This window comes from Conger conger, chromosome 5, assembly GCF_963514075.1.
Source record: "Conger conger chromosome 5, fConCon1.1, whole genome shotgun sequence".
In the NCBI taxonomy this organism is placed as follows: domain Eukaryota; kingdom Metazoa; phylum Chordata; class Actinopteri; order Anguilliformes; family Congridae; genus Conger; species Conger conger.
This window is the reverse complement of record NC_083764.1, coordinates 43588282-43599470: the sequence shown is the minus strand read 5'-3', so window position 1 is coordinate 43599470 and position 11189 is coordinate 43588282.

Below are 11189 nucleotides of genomic sequence, written 5' to 3'. Positions count from 1 at the left end.
GTAAAGTATCGGGGTGCATTATGGGGATAGCCATTAAAAAGTTTAAGTAATCCCATTCGCGACTACGTAGGCTACTACACAGGCCAATAAATGGTATGCGATGACTGGGGTCTGGATTAAAACGCGATTTTTTAAAACGAATTTATGTTCAAAACATTTCCTGAGATATTACAGATACATTATGGCTGTGTGCATTTTACATGTGTGTGTCTGTTGGTAAAACAGTGGGAGTGGTTACTACATCAGGCATTCAGATGAGGTAATCGGGTGGAAAACAGTCCCTATGAATAACCATATAAAGAGTTATAGGAAAGAAGGTTATCTAGCGTATGCCTCATTTGTCTGCATTCAAGGTCTTATCAAGAGTATCAATATCATAAGGCCACTTTTGTAAAGACGGGCTTGCTTTATCTTGCCACATATGAGTTCATGTTTTATGTATTAAATCTGTTCGGTACAGCTAGCACTTAGTTCGATATCATTTTGAACACTGCGTTTCGTCCAAGCGATCAAGGCTTACCATAAACAGTTACAGCTTCAAAACCAGTCAAAACCCAATTTTTCAAAAACGTGGTAATTTGGTAAATGTATGCCCTCCCACTATGCCCCAGACCCCCTCCCAGCCAGTCTACAGACAGACAAACTATGGAATGTTATACTGACATCCATCTTTGGCATCAATTAATCTCTGTTATCACACGGACAATTTAGCGCTTTGCAGAAGCAATGGATCAATTCGACAGGCTAAAAATATAAATGAAAAACGTTTTGGCCCACAGTTAGACTAGGGGCAGGATTGGAGACCGGAAGTGGTTTGAGTTGGTCATTCAGAAAGACTGGCAAAGTTGGATCACTGGCGACTGACATCAACTCAGGCACGAGATGTGCACTGCAGGGCATGTGTGACGCACAAGCTCTGACCCAGGGTAAGCGTGCCCACACATTGATGATGATGGAGTTCCAGTTATAAGTTTTATGTCGTGTGACATGCATTTGGTGTTTTGTTCAATATGAAAAGCCATTGGAGACAAATAACCTGAAGCCATACATTTCAGCTTTAGAACCAGCACAATTTATTTATTTATCTATGCCCCCCATTTGAAGATGTTGTAAGGGTGATAGATGGCACGGCACTTATCAAATTAAAATGTTATATCTCTCCCAGCTGTAGTCATTCGACACTCAAAAAATGTATACATAATTAACCATAAAACACCATATATTATATTTTAAATAGTATATGTAAACATATACATCATGTAGTTAGAAATAGCCTACATCACTTTATGTACTATTATGAAAACAGTGTAAAGTACTGTACATTTGTGTAACAATATACACGTCAAATTTAATGTATTTATTTTCATAGACGAGTGTTAATATGTGAAACAAGGTGACATGTTTCAGTGCTCTTTCAGTACTTTCAAGGTCTCTGCATGGACAGATGGTTTAGTAAAGCCAGAGGTAAAATTTCAATTTGCATTTTTATTTTAAAAGTATTGCAGAAGCACTCGCTTGTAACGTCATTTTTCTCCCACTCTCCTCCTGTTCTACCAGCCAGAAATAAAGCCTTTCTTATCAGCCCACTCATGACGCCTTAGGTTTGGAGCCGGCACCAGACTGGGGTTGCATGGTGGCAGAGTTGCTCACTCGTGACGATTAGGCATCTCGTTTCCTCCTGGCTGCTTCGAAACAGACGAAAATGGGCAGCTTCTTCCTGACAGACAGTGACAGAGAATAGCAATACAGGAATTTTAATTGTGGACTCCATTCCTCAGCAAGGCAAAAGATGCTTGTTGAATTCCAAACATATTAATTTGTCATGTGTTATGTAGGGTTTCTGATTTTGTGAAGCTAGTCCCGGATAAGGCTGCATGTAGAACAATATTATCAGGTAATAATAATAAAAAATATATAATCATTGCTGACTATGAATGGGGAAATATTGCTTTTTGGTGGCCATCTTGAGAAAACATTTCAGATGGTTTTCTCAATGTAAAAACTGATATTCAGAACCATTTTAGATAACATTTGATTGGGAAGTAGATTGTCAAACAATGTGCATTTCAGACTTGTCACATACATAACACAATGGCATCATTTTAATAATGCTGGCATCTCCTCATAGAAATCAAGATGAAGATATAAATATTTAAAAAATGTCTGACAAGCCTCCTACATTACATAGATATCAAACATTCTGTATTGGACTTTAAAAAAAGTATATATTATCTCCAAAATACCTGTCTTTTTGCGTCACATCCATTTTTTTATTTTATTATTTGTCACATTTTTCCTGACTTAACAATATAAAAACATTTAAAACATTGGCCCTTCCCCTAAGCCAAGTGGATGCTATAATAATATGCAATAACATTTTTTTAGAGTTTTTTTTTCTGAGGGATTTTGTTTGAAATTGTTGAAGTTTGATCAAAATGCTTTTATTAAAACTGTGTGTCTGTTCAAACATATTGAGCTGTACAAGAGCTCTTTGTGCACAGGAGTACACAAAGTACAAGAAGCTCATTCAATCAGGCATTTAAAAGGCCATGACGCTGGTTTCAGATTGCAGGCTTTGTAGCGTTTCTTGTTTGTGCAAAAACATTTCCCAGGTGGCCTGCAATCGCAAGAGTTAAAGCTTTTTGAGGTTTATTTGTATGTTCCCATTGTGAAAAGCTGTCCAACATTAGTGGGAGAATATTGCCTAGGTCTACTCATTTTATTATTTGGGTCCACAAGTTTGCACGTTTCGGTCACCCTCAAGCTCTCACACTTCTGCATACTTACGGACACAAATCTCTCTTGCAAATCAAGCCCGCATCAGCTAGTTTCTGAATCACAAGAGTATGTTGCTCTGCATCCCTGCTTGCTTGAAAATTCTGGGCAACATTGTTGCAAGATGATTGACGCGCATCGACTAGTGAAAAAAATCCAAAGCAATCACACATACAATCACATCTTAACAGAAATTAGTTTATGAAAAAAGTCACAGCTTTTCCTCATTTTTACATTTAGGGATTTAACATCTTGAGCGAGTTACATAAGCCCTAGAAATTCTTAGAGAGTGGAATCCATATAGAGAGCAGATGGGACCGAGTCTGGCATGTCACATATATGAAGACATGAACACACCACTTGTCAATCACACTAGACCTACTGTTATCTGTCAGCTGGACCAACCTGACCTCATAACCCCACTGGGCCTACCAGCCTGTAGGCCAAGCTGCAATGACCATGGTCCTAAGCGAGAAAAAATAAAAACGCCGGCCCTCTCTCCCCAGACAGAACACACAGTCAAGCACACCGAGCAGGCACCATGCTGGTAAATTGGCAACCACAAACGCTGCAGGAGACCTGAGTCTGGGAACCCTGCACCTGTCCATCAGTTAGTGTCATAAATATGTTGTTCATTGAGCGAAATACAATACACAAAAAAAATGCAACATTTTAAAGATGTATCTGCTTGGAGCCCATTCACTTTGGAACCTTTGGAAGCTCAATGGAGTTTTCATGTACCCCCCGTGTTTGTGTGCTCAGTGTTCCAGGTGCTCTGGTTTCCTCCCACAGCCCGAGAAAATGAGTCGACCTCTGGGGTATTTGCAATGCTAACATGCATTTACCCTGTCAAATAAACAACCGATTGGTGCCCTGCGGTGCCACTTGTAGCCACCACTCGGAACACAAAGAGATGAGTTTGAATGCGTTCGTCGGTTGGAAACCGACGAGCTCTGGTTGCCCACATGGGCGCGCAGGCTCACGCTGTGAGTGCAGGGACAGCAGGGGGGTCTCGTGTTCGTCGTGCCCTCCCCCCTGCTGGCTCGCTTCGCCTGTCCAGACCGGCCTTCCTTGCCCACCCACACAATTCTGTCCCATTCAAGGCAGTTGGCGCTCATGCCCGGAGCGCAGACAGTAGGCAGGTCTTCCCTGCAGCGCCCGGTGGAAGCGTGAGTCACCATGCTGTGACAGGAGCAGGTGGGCGGGCGAGGGGCGGCCGGGGAAGAGGGGACGGCAGAAACAATTCCATCAGGACCTAATTCAGTTGTGCAGAAATCCGTGTGAGTCACCGCTTCATCTCCCGTGGATACAGCTGGCGGACCGCAAACAGCATCCTCTCAATATTTAGGGCAGAGTACGGGTTCCAGCTTGCACTCGTGTGTGTACATGTGCGTGTGTGTGGAAGTAGGTCTGGGCGATATTCCCACCACCTTTTCTTTTCTGACAACCATGCAGTACTCCTTGATTGGGCTTTTGATGAAATTGAAGGCCAAGGCAAATGGACAGCTGCCCCCGGAATCTATCTTTTTGGAACAGAGGTTATAACCTGTCTCACTACTCCAGATTTGTGATTCTGTTTAGCGTAGTGGTTAAGGTACGGGACTGGGACACACAAGGTTGGTGGTTTGATCCCCGCTGTAGCCGCAATAACATCCGCACAGCCATTGGGCCCTTGAGCAAGGCCCTTAACCCTGCATTGGTCTAGCAGAGGATTGTCTCCTGCTTAGTCTAATCAACTGTAAGTCGCTCTGGATAAGAGCATCTGCGAAATTCCATTAATGTAATGTAATGTTTTCCCTCTTCATCCCTTAAGGCTGAAAATAAAACCATTCAACTTTTTACTTTAAGATATTTTATTCTTTTATTATTGTCACCTTTACTCATTGAGAGGCACTACATCTTTCGTAGTTATCCTGGCTTAGAAAGGGAAGGGAGGTATCACTTCTAAAATAGTCTGTGAAAAGGTAATAACACAAGGCGGAGTAGGAAATTAGGGAGCGGGGTCAAGTCTGATGACATCATAATGGTCTCATCAATGAGTGACAGAAAGGGCCAGTTTGGAGGGGGAGTTGAAAGGTCAATCCTCAGCTGGTCCTCAGGCACTTCCTCTTTACTGTGGCAGCACACAGTGGTCTGTTGAGTTCTGCTGAGCGTAGAGGGCAGAGTCAGACATTATGTACCATAGTATACAGAATTCCTCCTCACTCAGCAAGGGTGTAACTTTAGTCTGAATAATGAAAGGGCAGTTGAAATGCATAGACCCTGAGATAGACCCCCTCATTAGCATGAACACATTTAAGATTCGGTCTCCCAGAAACCCTTGGCATCCTTCAACAGTGCATCTTGATTCCTGCCCCCCCCCCCAACTGAGAAAACATCAAATGCCCCCATTCCCCATGTTGCCATGTTTTATTGAGTGGTACTGTTAGTGTCCCACCAAAAGAAATTGTAAAGCAAATGCTCCGTTTGTTGTCCCCTCCCTGAGTTGAAATGAAATTGACGTCCTTGTTCCTGGTGCGTTGTTCATCACCAGCATGAGTGCTCTCAGCTGGAATGAAAGGCCTGTTCATGTGCGTAGTGAATGGCATACAGAGAAACAGAATGGGTGTACAGTGGGCTCCGATATTGTCATCCATAATTAAAATAGAGAAAAAAGGCTGCATGTAATTAACAACGTGTAATGGTCCGTATTTTATGTTCAAACATACGGGAAAACTATATTATTTTATTTTAGCTTACTCTCGTGTTTCAGTGTTTTTTAATTTAGTAATCTCATTTTTTGGCAAACCACAGGTGCCAAAATTATTGGCACCCCTAACAATCATTGTAGATAAAATCAAACAAAGTGAAATTGGCAATACAATTTTATTGATTTGATCTAAGTTTAAAGGCATTATATTGTGTCATTACATCACTTTCTGTTTCACTGGAGTTTAAAAATGAGGTAACAAGCATGCTGAATCCCTTTGTCAACCATCAGCATGGGAAAAGCCAAAGAGCTGTCAGTTCAGAAGACACAGATGGTAATTGACTATCACAAGTTGGGGAATGGGTACAAAACTTACAGCCCTTAATGAGCACAATAAAGCTTATGTCACATGTTCCGTTTTAGTTTAGTTTAGTTATCATGTTTGGTGCATATTTATCAAGGGTCCCAATAATTCTGGAGCCCACTGTACGTGTTAGTGAGCTGGGGTGGACTTGGAAACACTGAAAGCTCCATTCCACCATGACCATGGAACAGGCAGGGCCGTTTTCTCCTACTAGACACATCTGCAGACCATGGGAGAAGCCAACTCGCTCTAGGAAGGAATGTGCTGTTTTTAGAAACTCCTTTCATAGAATCTTTATTAGAGCTGCCCCCCCCCCCCCTCCATTGAGATTTTCCATGGTAGGATCACTCACGGATTCCCTGGCTTACCCTGGGAGTGATCCTGATCTTTAACATAACCGTAACCACATAATGAGCTCGGAGGCAATACAATTAGCAGACTATTGCTCATTACAACCCTTCCGGTGAAACTTTAAAAAGCCTGCAAAAAAGGCTAGTGTTCCAAGGACACCAGCCTTTTAAAGATTTTAAAGATTGGAGCTTGGAGGCTGGTGGCCTTGGAAAACTCATAATGCTGTACATCTAGAAATATTTTGGTTTTATATTTCAGTATATACATTTTATATAAACTCATCTAGCCTCCTTAAAGGCCACCAGGCTTCATGGTAATTTAAGTTGTTTGTGCATATGTGTGATGCATTATATTTGTTTAGAAGCTATAGTGTTGTGCAGGAAGATAAATGTATTTATATTTTTATAGACAATACACTTTAGGCATCAAAGGCATCAATTCAGTAAGCACGCAGCATACAAAATACAAAGATGTTTTAAAATTACATCACCTTCAAGTTGTATTATGTTGTTCACTGTTTAGTGTGAAAGTACAAAAACATCTCAGACATTCAGCATTATCAAAAGAAGCAAGGCTGATAATAAATATTATCAATCTAATAGTAAATATGACAATTTTTTTGTTTTTTGTTTTTACAAAACAAACATTCATAAAGCATTTTATTACATTATATATGATTATTTTATTTTTGTCATGATGTATGGGTAATCTGTACAAAGGGTGGATTGATGTATGTAAGGCTCATTAGACTTGTAAACTGTGTGGGCAGTTGTTCATGTATGTACAAACTAAACCCCAAATGCCATGCTTCTTTTTAAATAACTACACTAACTGTACTGCTCCCGGAGATCTACAGTCCCATAGGCTCACTCCAAACTCTTAACAAAGCACAACTCATTCAGCTGCAAGCAATCTAATTTGTAGAATCAGGCATGCAAAATTAGGGTTGAAATGACACAAAGACACAAATCTCTTGGAACGTGTTTGGACAGCCATGAATGAAATCAAAATTAAATGAGGTAGACAACCTGAAGGTTGTGTCACCACCTATTGGATTTATAGGAAATTGCAAGCGAAGAAGAGTCAGGGCCTGTCTAAACAGTTACTGAAGTTGATAGAGAAAATTGGGCAGGTGTAAACAGACATGACAAACACAGAGACAAGATAGGGAGGAAATTACAGCCACAAAGAGGGACCTGGCACACTCACAGTGACCTGAAAGCAGTCCTCACCCTGATGCAAAATCCAGCTACGACCAGCTTGAAATGGCTATAGCTACCAGCTGTTTCAAAACCTAGCTTGAGCTGGTCAAACCATGTTGAGTATGGAGCTGCTCTGTATGAGTCAACCAGCTGCCAGCTGTTTCAAAACCTAGCTTGAGTAGTTTTTTTCAGCAGGGCAGTAATTCTGTGTTGACCGTGGTTAGCGAAGAAATGGCTTGTGGAATGAGTTCGATTCAATCAAGGAAGGAACCTGGGAAGGAAACAGAGTTTTGCCCGCTGGGTTATGTATCCTCCTCTGGCCAGCTCCAGCTGTGGGTTCACAAATACAAGATGAGTGCATTAGGACAGGCTGTGTGAAGCTTCTGAAGGTGCTGGTCTAGGGGTGGGGGGGCAGGCTGGAGTTGTGGACATACGAGAGACAGACCACAGGCTTCGAGGTGGCATTGCTTTGAGGGGACACTATAGACATACTCTATAGGTGGCATTGCCTCCAGGTGACATTATAGACATACTCTATAGGTGACATTGCTTCGAGGTGACACTATAGACATACTCTATAGGTGGCATTGCCTCCAGGTGACACTATAGACATACTCTATGGGTAACCTTAGTTAGGATGTTCACTGATCTGGCAATGTCAATTCAAACCAAACATGTTCTCATTTCCATTCGCTGCAGGTACAGTCGATGACGAGCTGGAATTGCTGTTGACATGTGTCTCAGTTTCTGGGATTTGTTGCCATTTTATTTCACATATAACATCCAGGCATGAAAAGTCATACCGTTATGTATTTTAAATGCTTATGTATTCAAATCTCAACTTATGCACACAGGGGTTATCAGCAGATGCCTGCAAATCAAACAGATCAAGTGTCTCCATTGTGTAACTCAGTTACCTACAGTAACCAAGGCTTTGGCAGTATCCAAGGGTTAGGTTATCTAACTTGTTGTTTTACATGATAGCAAAATACATAATAGGAATATGCGAAAATACAAGCCGCAGAGAAAGTGAAATGAATACAACTAGAAAATATCTGGTGATGCAACGGTTAACCTGTAAAAAAAAGCGCTTATCAAAATCTCAGTTTGATTCATAAACAAGACGGCCTCAGTTTCAGACAGTGAGAAAGTGAGAAAACAACTGGAACAAAAGGAATCTAAATGGTTTGCAGTCAATTAGTCACAAAAAAAAGTGAAGAATGCAGGTAGGCGAGGGGACTGACTGGGGCTGAAGTCACCTTGCCATGGCAACCAGGGACACATTATTCAAGCTGTTTTTCTCAACAGTGAAAAATAAAAACTTGTAGAAGGTTACTAGTGTCAGAGAAAGCTCTCCTCTGTTGCATGGCAACAGGGCAGCAGGACTGGTTCATACCTGTTAGTGTTTTTCCCTCATACGCCTCTGAATCCTTCATTCAGCAAGCACGAAGCTTTCAAACCTGCCTTGCTGACGTGCTTCGGCCATGGCAAGCCTTGCTTGTCATTTGCTCCTATATGTCCTGCCAAAGAAGCATATACTCTCTTGATGATATTGAAGGTGATGGTACTGACGATGATAATGATGATAATAATGGTTAGGATACCTGATTAAAATTATATCATTGTAAAGTTTAATGATATAAAGGGTAAAAGGGAAATGAAGCACTCTGCACACAATATACAAAAACAAAACACAATAGTTGTAGGAAATAACATCCCATAACAAACATGATATGTCTGAGTGGGTAAATAAGAATAAATTAGCACTGAATATTGCTTGTGCAAGTCTGGACCCAGATACAGTGGGCTCCATAATTATTGCCACCCTTAATTAAAATGGAGAAAAAAGGCTGCATTTAATAAACGTGGATAATGATCTATATTTTATATTCAAACCTATGGGAAAACTATATACTTTTATTTAAATTATTATTGTATTTACTCTCATGTTTCAATGTTTTTTATTTAATAATTTAAAAAAAATAATAATTTAATTTTTCTGAAAACCCCCTAAAAACTATTGAAAATAAAGTCAAAGAAAGTGAAATTGGCAATACAATTTAATTTAATTTAGTTAACCTCAGTCTAAAGGAACTATATTGTTATATTGTTTCACTAGAGTATAGAAATGAACAAGTATGCAAAATCCCTTTGTCAACCATCTGCATGGGGAAAGCAAAAGAACTGTCAATTCAGAAGACACAGATGGTAACTGACCATCACAAGTCGGGTAATGGGTATAAAAAAAAACATAAATGGTGAAACATACTACTTAATAATACAAAGGCATAACAAATATGGAATGGTTGTAAACTTGCCAGGAAGAGGACACAAGTGCATATTATCCCCACAGATGGTAAGGAAGAAGGTGAGGGAGGCCATAAGTACTGGAAGAGGGTTCTATAGTTATTTGGCCATACATACACACCATTCACATGTTTGGCGACACAATGGCATGCATACAAGGAGAAGCACCTCATACCTACTGTCAGATATGGCAGTGGTTCATTGATGTTTTGGAGATGTTTTGCTGCCAGTAGTCCAGGGGCACTATTTAAAATAAATGGAACGCACAATGGCACTCTGCAAGGAAGCAGAGTCTTGGTTGTAGGTTGATTATCCAGTTGATTATTGATGACGGCGTACATATTTCAACATCCACACTGAAATGGTATTGTAAAAACAACAACCATGTTCTGCAATGGCATCTTGGTTCCAGACTTAAATTTCCTTTTTGCAGAAATGTTTAGCCAAAGCATCAAAATCTTTGTAAAACACAAATGTTTAGCTCAGTCTTTTGATTTTCTTCAGGAGTGTCTAAATATCCAAGAAACCACAGTATTTTTCTGACTAATTAGTGTACACCAATAGCAAACATAACTATCAGACTTGACAGGCCAGCTCAGGATATATTTTACTACCCAGAGCTAGAACACATCTCACAAAATCTACTGTCACCTACAGAGGCATCACAGAATGGATGTCTTTACCCAATTATATTCGGAAATATTGAAGCCACTGTTTCAAGACAACAACAAAAGAGCATCTAATTAAATTAAATGTAACTGGACAGAAGAGGTTTCATCCTATCCATCAAGTATCTTTTCAGTGTCTACTGGTTCTGTAGGGTGGCCTGTAGCGTAGTGGTTAAGGTAATTGACTGGGACACGCAAGGTCGGTGCTTCTAATCCCGGTGTAGCCACAATAAAAAAGAATCCGCACAGCCGTTGGGCCCTTGAGCAAGGCCCTTAACCCTGCATTGCTCCAGGGGAGGATTGTCTCCTGCTTAATCTAATCAACTGTACGTCGCTCTGGATAAGAGTGTCTGCCAAATGCCAATAATGTAATGTAATGGTTAATTGTTGGTCATGTTTTAATGCAGTTTAAATGTGATGATCTGTTATGTCTGTTGGTAAGTAACGCAATGTGTCAATGTAGAGCACTTTATTAGGTATTTATTAGACTTTTTTTTTTACTTCTACAGCTGTAGCCTATCCACTTAGAGTTCTGATGCGTTTGTGTTCAGAGATGCTCTTCTGCATACCACTGTTGTAATGCGTGGTTATTTGCATTACTTTCACCTTCCTGTCAGCTTTCACCAGTCTGGCCTTTTCCTCTGACCTCTCTCATTAACAAGTTTCTGTCTGCAGAACTGCTGCTCGTTTTTTGCCCCAGTCTTTCCAAACTCTAGGGACTAGTGTGCGTGGAAATCCCAGGAGTTCAGCAGCTTCTGAGATGTCTACTACTAACAATGATTCCACTGTAAAAGTCATTTAGATCACATTTTTTCCCCATTCGGTTGGTTGAT